Source organism: Strix uralensis, chromosome 39, assembly GCF_047716275.1.
Source record: "Strix uralensis isolate ZFMK-TIS-50842 chromosome 39, bStrUra1, whole genome shotgun sequence".
NCBI classification, from domain to species: domain Eukaryota; kingdom Metazoa; phylum Chordata; class Aves; order Strigiformes; family Strigidae; genus Strix; species Strix uralensis.
The window spans coordinates 1397924-1408047 of record NC_134010.1 but is presented as its reverse complement, the minus strand read 5'-3'; the positions used below and the strand labels follow the sequence as shown (position 1 = coordinate 1408047).

Genomic DNA, 10124 nt, shown 5'->3' with positions numbered 1-10124 from the left:
ATCTAAACGTCTATTTCAGACCTAATCCCATCCTAAAATCAGGTCTGAGGTAGATCAGGTGAACCAAATTCTGGAGAGTTGTATTTCTTTCCATAGGAAAGACTAGAGTGATGAAGACTCAACTCAGCTGACTTCCACAAGCATAAAATAGCTGACTTGCTCCCTCAGTTCCCCCATTTGTAAAAGCAGGATTTTTTTACATATTCTGTAAATTGCTGACCTTTGCTAAAACGTGCAAGTTCTTACAAGAGGCTTTATTCATTGGGTTGCCAGTGATGAAATTTCATGCAAGAGAGGACTTGAAGGGCCATCAAGAGGTAACCCAGGGCATCTGCTGTCTTTGTGAAAGCTCAATCATAACCACCACAGATAGAAGTGTGCCTGACTTGCCCTTTAAAAGACTTGTGACAGGTAACTCTGCCAGCCCCAGAGCATGGCACCGCTCTCCTTACTAATAGAAATCTCTCTGACTTTTTTAAAAAGATTTGTGGTTTATGTGTTTTGTTTTTGGGATACACAAAGATTTAAATGTATTGTTTTATTACTCACAATGCTATAAAGCCAAAGCCGTGGATCTAATGGGCCTCCACTCTTGGGAAAACCCTAAATCATGGCTTACTGGAAGACTCTGGAAAGGGTTAACTGGACTAGGTCATTGCAAATGCTTGTCCAGTTTAATATTCAGCTAATCCATTGGCTGTTATTTCTACTGGAGAAATCCTGAAGTGCCTTCAGAATATCATCATCACTGACTGATAGCTATTTCTTTAACATATGTTTGCTCAAACTTTTCAGTCAGGAGAGAGTTATTTTCTCCTCCTTTGCCCCTTCCTTTCATGCCTTTTCTCCATTAAGCCTCCACACCTCCCTCCTCCAGCCCCAAGAGCCCTTGCAGTGGGAGATTTCCTTGGAGAGGGTTAAAGAGTGCTACTTAAGCAGTTTTCTTCTCAGTCTTCTTTCTGCTGCTGGGTTGTGAATGCATCCTTCCGTGCACCCAGGCCAGGCCACACTACCCAGACAGCCCACCAAAGCAGTTCTCACTCAGGTAGAAAATACCAAGATACACTTGTGATGCATGAAATGAAATTAGACGGGATTATACAGTAAAAGGCACCTCCTAAGAAAGTGTTGGAAGATTTCCAGAAGCTATTCTATGTTCTTTAAAGAGTCTGTGCTCTAACATATTCCTACCAGGGAAGACAGGTGTTGGGGACATAAAATCATACAGCTCTTAGAGAAAATGTTAGATCTCCAAACACAGAGGAGGTAAGTTTTCCAGGTTCTCGAGATCCTTTCTTATTTCTTTTCTTTTCTTTTCTTGTTCCCTTTCCTCTTTTCCGGATTTCCTTTCCTCTTTTGTTTCCCTTCTTGGACAAGTGTGAAAATACAAAAAGAAATTTTCACTGAAGTTATCAATTGTCTATGGCTATCTTTGGTTGGAAGCATGCAGAGCTAGTTCTGTAGCCCCAGATTAGGTTATTTTGTTGTTTGTTTCCCATAAACCACCTGAGATTTTAGGGAAGCATTCCTCCCTAGGAGCAAGGAGATGGTGCAATTACCCATCCTTTTTGAAAGTTAACCTTCCACACTGTATTTATTTTATTTTGCAATTGATTGCATTATATCATACAATTATAGTCTCTCCCTGAAAAGATACTTTTAGAAGTATTCCTCTGTGGGAATCTTCCCCTGAATTAGTCATTCTAGTCATTGTCTTGGAGTCAACAGAAAGAAATAGACATCTCCGGAAGGTAATTCATCACATCTTAGACACCTTAAGTACACACCTTAGGCTGGTCATGAGTTGCCCTGCAAAGGCAGAAAAAAGAGTGCACGACTGGCTCAGATATAGGTGCCTACATGACGTAAGGCAATGAGATGGAATGAGGCAGGTGAATATACTGTAAAATGCAGTTTGGTGATGGTGACGGGGGCCTTACCAAGAGGGACACACAGTAGAGCTGTCTTGTGGTGAGCGGGTCATATCTTTACAATCTTTTTAAAAGTATACACCTTGTTTTCCATTTCCATCAGGAGTTTCCCATCTGCCGTTATTCAGGAATATAGTTTTCCTTGATCATTTATCTCTTGGTCACTCCTTTCTGAACCACTGATTGCCTGAACATGACACCGAGACTGGAGGGGTTTGCTTCCAGTTCTGCCCTGGCCTAGATGGAGCCCAGCTGTTTCTCTTCCTCTGACTACTGCCCAGCCATAAATATGCACACATTTTGTCCTTTGTTTTCTGTAGAAAACTATGTCAGTGCTAAGTGAAAAGAGGAGGGATGGAGAGGATCACAGCTTGGTAAGACTAGGTAGAAATCGATGTCACATTGTTCTTACTGATCTTTTCTTCTTGGAGATATATCAGAAAAGGAATTATCCATGTAAATTTTACTCCCCTTCTTGAATACCTTTTACCTACTGTTAGTACAACTGTAAGCACAGGAAAAGTCCCTAACTTTCCCATCTTCCTCTCTAGGCTTTACTTTGTGGCTTTGAGAGCAATTTTGGGTTTTCTCCATTTCCGTGTTTCCTGTGGATGTTTGACCAGTTTTTGCTTGCACAAGAGATTTTGCTGTAAATTTAAATAGGCACTAGATAATTTGAATTAACTGAATCATTCCACAGAAGTGCTCAGATGACCTTCACAAACAGGGAGAACTGCTTGTGTTTTTATTGGGCAGGACTTGCCATGGTCATTTTTAACAGCAGTTGCCTGGGAATGTTTTGATACTAGGATGAATCCCATACAGATAGTTTGTTTCTAAGAGGTGCCTATTTTTGGTGAAACTCTAAAGTAAAAACCAGCAAAAAAAAACACTTCATAAACTTAATACTAATCCTGTCTATTTCTTAGTGTGCATGCAATTCTGATAAAGAATTCATTTTTAAGAATGAAAAAACCTGATGAATCATTTGTCTTTATTTTTCCATGTGCCCAGGCTGTGTATTGCATATCGCCACCCAACTGAGTAACATGGAGAATGCAAGCAGTGTGAAGGAATTCATTCTTCTGGGCCTCTCAGAGAACCAAAGCGCACAGAAAATACGTTTTGTGATGTTTCTGTTCTTCTATATGATTACTGTGGCAGGGAATCTGCTCATTGTTATCACTGTAATTAGCAGTCAGTGTCTGAACTCCCCCATGTATTTCTTCCTCTGCTACCTGGCCTTTCTAGATATCTGTTACTCTTCCATCACAGCTCCCAAAACGATTGCTGACTTCCTTGCTGAAAATAAAACCATCTCCTTTGTGGGTTGCATAGCACAGCTGTTTGGGGTACATTTCTTTGTCTGCACAGAGTTCTTCATCCTCAAAGTGATGGCCTAGGATCGCTACGTGGCCATCTGCAGACCTCTCCACTACACCACCCTCATGATCAGGTGCGTGTGTGTGGCCGGATGGTGATTGGCTCATGGGTAGGAGGCTTTGTGCGCTCCATAGTGCAAACTCTTCAAACCTCTCAGCTCCCTTTCTGTGGCCCTAACAAAACTGACCACTACTTCTGTGACGTCCGCCCTCTATTACAACTGGCCTGTACCGACACCTACACTGTGGGCATCATTGTTGTTGCCAACAGTGGAATGATAACTCTGAGCTGTTTCTTCATCCTGGTCATGTCCTCCATTGTCATCCTGGTTTCCTTGAAGTCAAATATCTGAAGGGTGGCACAAGGCCCTCTCCACCTGTGGGTCCCACATCACTGTGGTGATTCTGTGCTTTGCACATTCATCTACATACGCCCATCTAAATCTGTTGGAGGACAAGAGCGTGGCAGTGTTTTACACTGTCATCATACCCATGCTGAACCCACTCATCTACACGCTAAGAAATAAGGAGGTGAAGAGTGCCATGAGAAAACTGTGGAGTAGAAAAGTGGGAAGTGAAAACGGGAAGGTGTAGAACTGTGGTAACATTTCCAAAGGATCAGAGAAAATCAAGCATCTTTCACTATAATTTATTTTGTGAAAATTCCCCAAGAACTGCCTTTCAAAGAACAGCTTGTTAGCTCCTGTTGTAATTAGGAAGACACCAAAGATTCATCTTTTGATTTGAAAGAAATTGTGAGCTCTGTGACAAACAGGCATTCTCTTTCTATTCTCTTGTCAACTAGTGCAGGCCCAGGCCTGGGGCTCCTGAACACTAACGGAAACATCAGTGTTTAAATAAATACTATTAAAATGCTGAAAATTTTGTCCAGGTAGAGCATCCCATTACTCAGATATAAACTTTCAGATGAACTCCATCTGCTCTGTAACCCATTCAGCCAGGAACACAGAGGTCTATGGTCACATACTGCTGGAATTTCTGCTTGCAGTAAATGTCTTTTTATGAGAACCACATTGTGGTATCTTGAATCTATGAGTTAGCAGTTAAAAATCTGATATTAGGTGCTGGATGGGTCATTTGCTGATGTAGATGAGAGGAGGTAAACTTCTCCCCTTCTCCTGCCAGTGAAACAAATCCTTCCTGCAGTGTTTAAGGCCAGGTTGGACGGGACTTTGAGAAACCTGATCTAGTGAAAGATACCTCTGCCTGTGGCAGGGGGGTTTGGACTAGATGATTTTCAAAGGTTCCTTCCAACCCAAACTATTCTATAATTCTATCTACTTCACCTATCACTGATGCCATCCTTCCAACCATCCCCTCTATCCTTCAGCTCTGACTCAAGATTTTTATTTTAATGTTTAGACTAATACAGAATCATAGATCTAATGAAAGACACCTTTCTGACTGTAGGAAATGAAGGAGTCACCAAAGAAGGCATTTAGATGTGCAATTTCATTTATCAATGGAAAAAAGAAAGAATTGCTTAGAGACTATTCCAGTATGCAAGACAACTCCTAGCCTGACAGAGCACATTTACACACACACACAAGGGAAGAAGGTGTTTGCCATGGGAACAGCTGGTACCCCTACTATTGCAGGAGGGAAGAGAAGAAACATGAGGATGAAAAACCAAACCTGTTCGGTGCCAGTCAAAGCTGTCACTGGGTGAGAAGCTATAGCAGCCTGGGGTCTCCATCTGAGGAGCACAATGAGACAAGAGACCCTAGTCCCTACGTTGCCTGCAGAAAAACCACCAAATCAGCTGAGTGAGGAAGGAGAAGCCCTGCTTGGTTGCATCCAAAAGTAACTGAAGCTCTTTTATTTCTCCACTTACATTCCCTATAAACACCTGCAGCTGTGTTACATGTTAATGTGACTTATGTAGGATTGAAGGTTACAAGGTGTTCCCAGCCTAAGCTAGGGCTATATAACTATATATAATATATATGCACAAAACTATACCTATATATATATTAAAAATAGATTTTTTTTTTTTTTAAATGCTTGGGGGGGCAACACCAAGTTTTTTTTCTGGATGTCTCATTTCTGGGTGCTGCTGGGCAAATATTTGACCATAGCTTATAGAAGGTGTCACTGAAAACATTATGCTCCTTTACACTTTGGTAAGAATTCTTATAAGAACTTAATACTTGGGCTAAAGAGTTGCTTCTGTGTTTTGCATTACCTCAGTAAAAATACCTGGTAAGCAGTGAGGACTAACCACAAACCTCTCTAAATTTTTGAAGTAATTTCCTGTTTAACTTCTTGTTCCAAATTTGTACAGCTTATGTCTAAGGGGTAACAGTCTATAAAGCATACAATCATAAGAACAAGTTAATAAGAAATAAGAATGCATATGAGAACTATTAGCTTAGGACCGAAGGCAGAATTTATATAAATGTCCTCTGTAAGAGACATCTTTACTCCAAGAATATTTGATTGCAAATTAAGGTGAATACAAATCTTGGAAATGGACAGGTGTGATGTTTATTTGAACCAGAAATGCTTCCAGAAGAAATACATGTCCAATAGTAAATATTTATCTGGACAGCATTAAAAAGCCAGACAGCAAACAAACAAGCAAACAAGCAAACCCACGTGCAATCTAAGAGTCTAGATGACCACACTCCAACATCACTCTCCAGAGACTGCCCTAATAACTATCCCAAGTACAATTTTTAGCTCCTTGTTCACTGATGATTTCTGACAAAATGTTTTATGCCTCTGGGATCTCATTACTCCTGATAGTCTTGTGCTTCTGCAGCATGATTCAGTTTAAATATTTCTGCTACAATTTCCTCATCTTCTGAAAGATAATTGTTCTTGTAGATGTTCTTGGAAGTAGTTCTTTGAAGAATGGGAAATGCAGGTAGAGAGCCAGGCTGTTCTTTTCAGCCACTGTAGGTTTCAGAATTGGTGGAGATATGCTCTCACAACATCCAAGCAACAACTTGCAGCTGAGATGTTCTGATGAAACCACCTGAAGTGGTTAGAGGAGGTCATCAGAGGAGGAATAGCATGAGAACTCTTGGATACTGGCAAATATGAACTGTGTAAGTTTTCTGATATTGTTCTAGCATGACTGAAATTCTACCTTTGAAAATAGGTATTTCTGGTGAGTGACTTCTGTGAGGTCCATTTGATGAAATAGAAAAAACTCAATTACAGGTTTTTCAACCTTTGCTTTAGTTGGTGTCTTATCTGTTGTTTTTGTTTGTTTGTTTGTTTGTTTGTTTTTTCCCCAGTTATATGCTGTTTCCAGAAAGATCTGTCAAAAGGATGTTGTCAGTGTTACAGAGAGGACTCGGGAGCTGATGGCAGCACTTCCTACGGGATCAGTCTTACATTGTCTGAGCTGGACATATCAGGCAACAACGGTCACGACACATACACTTTGGTCTTTCTCATAGTGCCTTCATTCTGCCCATGGAGGGGCATGGAGATAGGGATGGAGACATTAAGGAGCCTTTCCTCTGCTGCCCTAGTCGGGGAATAGCCAGGAGGTGAGGCAGAGAGCTCAGGAGAAAGAACCAAGTGTCCTGTGATTCTCAAATAGAATTCAGACCCCAAAGAGCTTGCTGATATCACAGATTATTACACATTTGCCACCTCTATCTTCATGTATACATTGAGCACTAGTGATACTTGTGTACGTGGGAATCCTGCAGAGGTCAATTCATGGGTGTTTGTGAGTAAAGGAGGGTCACCAGCAGTACATTCATGACCCCAGTGTCACTACAGGTGTATTTATGAGGTGTTCCAGGACCTGGGTGAGGTATACAAACCCCTGTTAATGCACCATTAATGCAAATTACCTCCAGATTAGTTCATTCATGTACTGTAAGAAAGGCAGTCCAAGAAAACACCAGCCAGCTCTTTCTGTGACTGAACTTATTCAGGTGTATCACAGTCAGAGCGAGAAGAAGTAGTTCTGCTGCAATCCTTTAGAGGACTGAAAAGGAAAGTACAGTCACTGCTTAGGCAACGATCTTCCTCGGGCCATGATCAAAGTGTTGTATTAGTGAATTATAGATGCACTGTCTCTTTTGGTCAACTTTTATTTCCAAATCAAAGTGTATTTCCAAATCAAAGGGTAAAAGTGGGTTGTGAGGGGATCTGGTAATTAGTCTTCTTTTTTAAAAGAGGCAAAGGTGAGAACTAGGATTCAGGAGGGTATTATTTCTACCACCCTCCTCAAATAAATAATTTGAGCTTGTTATTGTATACCTCCATAATACGTTCTGATTTGGATATCACCTGTTGCTCCTTGAGGGAAACATTGACTTTAAATGGAAACTGTCCCCAAAAGACAGGAAAGGAAATATGTTTAATATCTAACATACCGGTGGTCCGTATGTGTGTGTGCTAATAATGTCCCATGTCTAATGCCATAGCTGGTGTCTTTTCTGTGCTTCAGATCCAGACTACATGGTGCCTATGGAGAACAAAAACAATGTGACTGAGTTCATCCTCCATGGACTAACACAAGACAAGACAGTAGCAGAAATGTGCTTCTCATTATTCTTAATCTTCTATGCCACCACCATTCTTGGAAACCTGCTTATCATCACTATGATAAAGACAAGTGAACAGCTGAACTCTCCCATATACTTCTTCCTGAGCTACTAGTCTTTTGTAGACATCAGTTAATGTACTGTCACAGCTCCGAAACTCATTTATGACCTTCTCTACTGGGTCTCACTGAGCCGGAATTGGTTTTCCCCTATAGCAGCCCTCATGGTGCTGTGTTTTATGTTGGGAGCTGGCAGGGTGTTGATAGCACACTGGTGTTGTGGCTACTGCTGAGTAGTGCTTACACAGCACCAAGGCTCTTTCCAATATTTCCCCCCCACAGTGGGACAGGGTGGGCAAGATCTTGGGAGGGGACAGAACCAGGACAGCTGATCCAAACTGACCAAAGGGATATTCCAGACCATCTGATGTCTGCTCAAGTATAAAGCTGGGAGAAAGGAGGAAGGGGGTGGGGTCACCCTTGGTCCTCCGAGGCAACCACTACGCATGTTGGAGCCCTGCTTCCTGAGAAGGCCCGACATCGCCTGTTCATGGGTGTGGTGGTTTAGTCCCTGCCGGGGTCTGAGACCACGCGGCTGCTGCCTCTCCCCCACAAAGGGAGTGAAATACAAAGCCCCAAGGCTGAGATAAAGAGAGGTTTAATACAACAGTGCAACTGCAACGCAACAAACAACAACAATAACAATAAGAATAACAGTAATAACAATAAACAGAGCAAAATATCTACCGATACAGCAGTGAGAACAGAGCAAATCCCACAGTACACGCGGTAACTGACTGTCCCGCTTCGGCACCAGGATGTGACGTCCGCATGGTATCTGAATAACCCGGCTAGAGCTCCCCGCCTACTGCTGGGGAAACTTAACCCTATCCTGGCTAAACCAGGACAATGGGAAGTAGAGAATAAATCTGTTTTCATTTTTTTTGCTTCCGCACGCGGACCTTTGCTTTACTTTGCTTATATTAAAACTGCTTTTGTTTTACCCACAAGCGTTGTTTTATTTTTTCCTATCTTATTTTCTTTCCCCTCTTTGCCCTGATGAGAAAAAAAGGGGGAAGGGGGCGGGGGGAGGGGGGGGTGAGAAAAAAAGGGGAAGGAGGGGGCAAGTGATAGAGCGACTTGGTGGGTACCTGGCATTTAGCCAAGGTCAAACCACCACACCTTCCTGTTGAGAAGAAGACCATCTCTTTTGTGGGCTGCATAGCTCAACTGTTTGCAGGCCATTTCTTCGGGTGCACTGAGATCTTCCTTCTCACAGTGATGGCCTATGATCGTTGCGTTGCTATATGCAAGCCAATTCATTACACAAATATTGTGAACAAGCACGTCTGTGGCTGGTTGGTGGCAACTTCTTGGGTGGGGGGCTTTGTACACTCAGTGGGGCAGACCTTGCTGGCCATTTGGCTACCGTTTTATGGGCCCAATGAGATTGACCACTACTTCTGTGATGTTCACCCTTCACCAAAGCTGGCCTGCACTGACACCTACATCACCGGTGTCATCGTGGCTGCCAATGGTGGTGGGATTTCCCTGAGCTGTTCTGTTGTTCTTGTTGTGTCCTATGCTGTTATCGTGGTTTCTTTGAGGACACGCTCTGCCAAAGGGCGTCTCCAAGCTCTCTATACATGTAGTTCCCACATCGCTGTTGTAGTTCTGTTCTTTGGGCCATGCGTTTTCATCTATATGCGCCCTTCCACCACCTTCTCAGCAGACAAGATGGTCTCTGTGTTCTACGCCATCATTACGCCTACGCTCAATCCCTTAATCTACACCTCCAAAATGAAGAAGTGAAAAATGCCATGAAAAAGTTGTGGATCAGAAAAGTGAAGAGGAGTGAGAAATGAAACAACACAGTGCATGTTTGTGAGATGATGTGAGCTTAAGAAAGCATGTGGAGTGAAAGAGAGACTTTCCAGTAATGTCGCTCTGTTTTCAGCACAGCTGTTCAGAATAGGGCTGATACAAAATTAAAGGTTTGTGTAACTCATCTTCTTTGGAAACTGTCAGTCAAAAAGGTGTGAAGTTATTGTCAGCTACCAAACCTGAGCATTGGGGGTTGTATTGTGGTATTTACCTCCAGGCACCTCATAGCTGTATCTTGGGTATTTGTCTAGGCTTCTCCTGGCAATAGGAGAAATAACGAAGTATTTTGAGAGGTTGTTCTTTCCTACTAGCTCCTAAAAGCTTTGGAGAGTAACATCTCCTTAAATTTTTACACAAAGGAGTGATGGTGGTAGCAAGCTTCCAAGAGTACAC

At 42.3% G+C, this 10124-nt stretch overlaps 2 pseudogenes; both read left to right on the top strand.

Moving 5' to 3' along the window:
• The first annotated feature begins 2980 nt into the window (after positions 1-2980).
• LOC141937287 (olfactory receptor 4S2-like) lies at positions 2981-3907 on the top strand (annotated as a pseudogene).
• Positions 3908-7762: 3855 nt separating this feature from the next.
• Positions 7763-9712, top strand: LOC141937300 (olfactory receptor 4S2-like; annotated as a pseudogene).
• Positions 9713-10124: the final 412 nt, after the last annotated feature.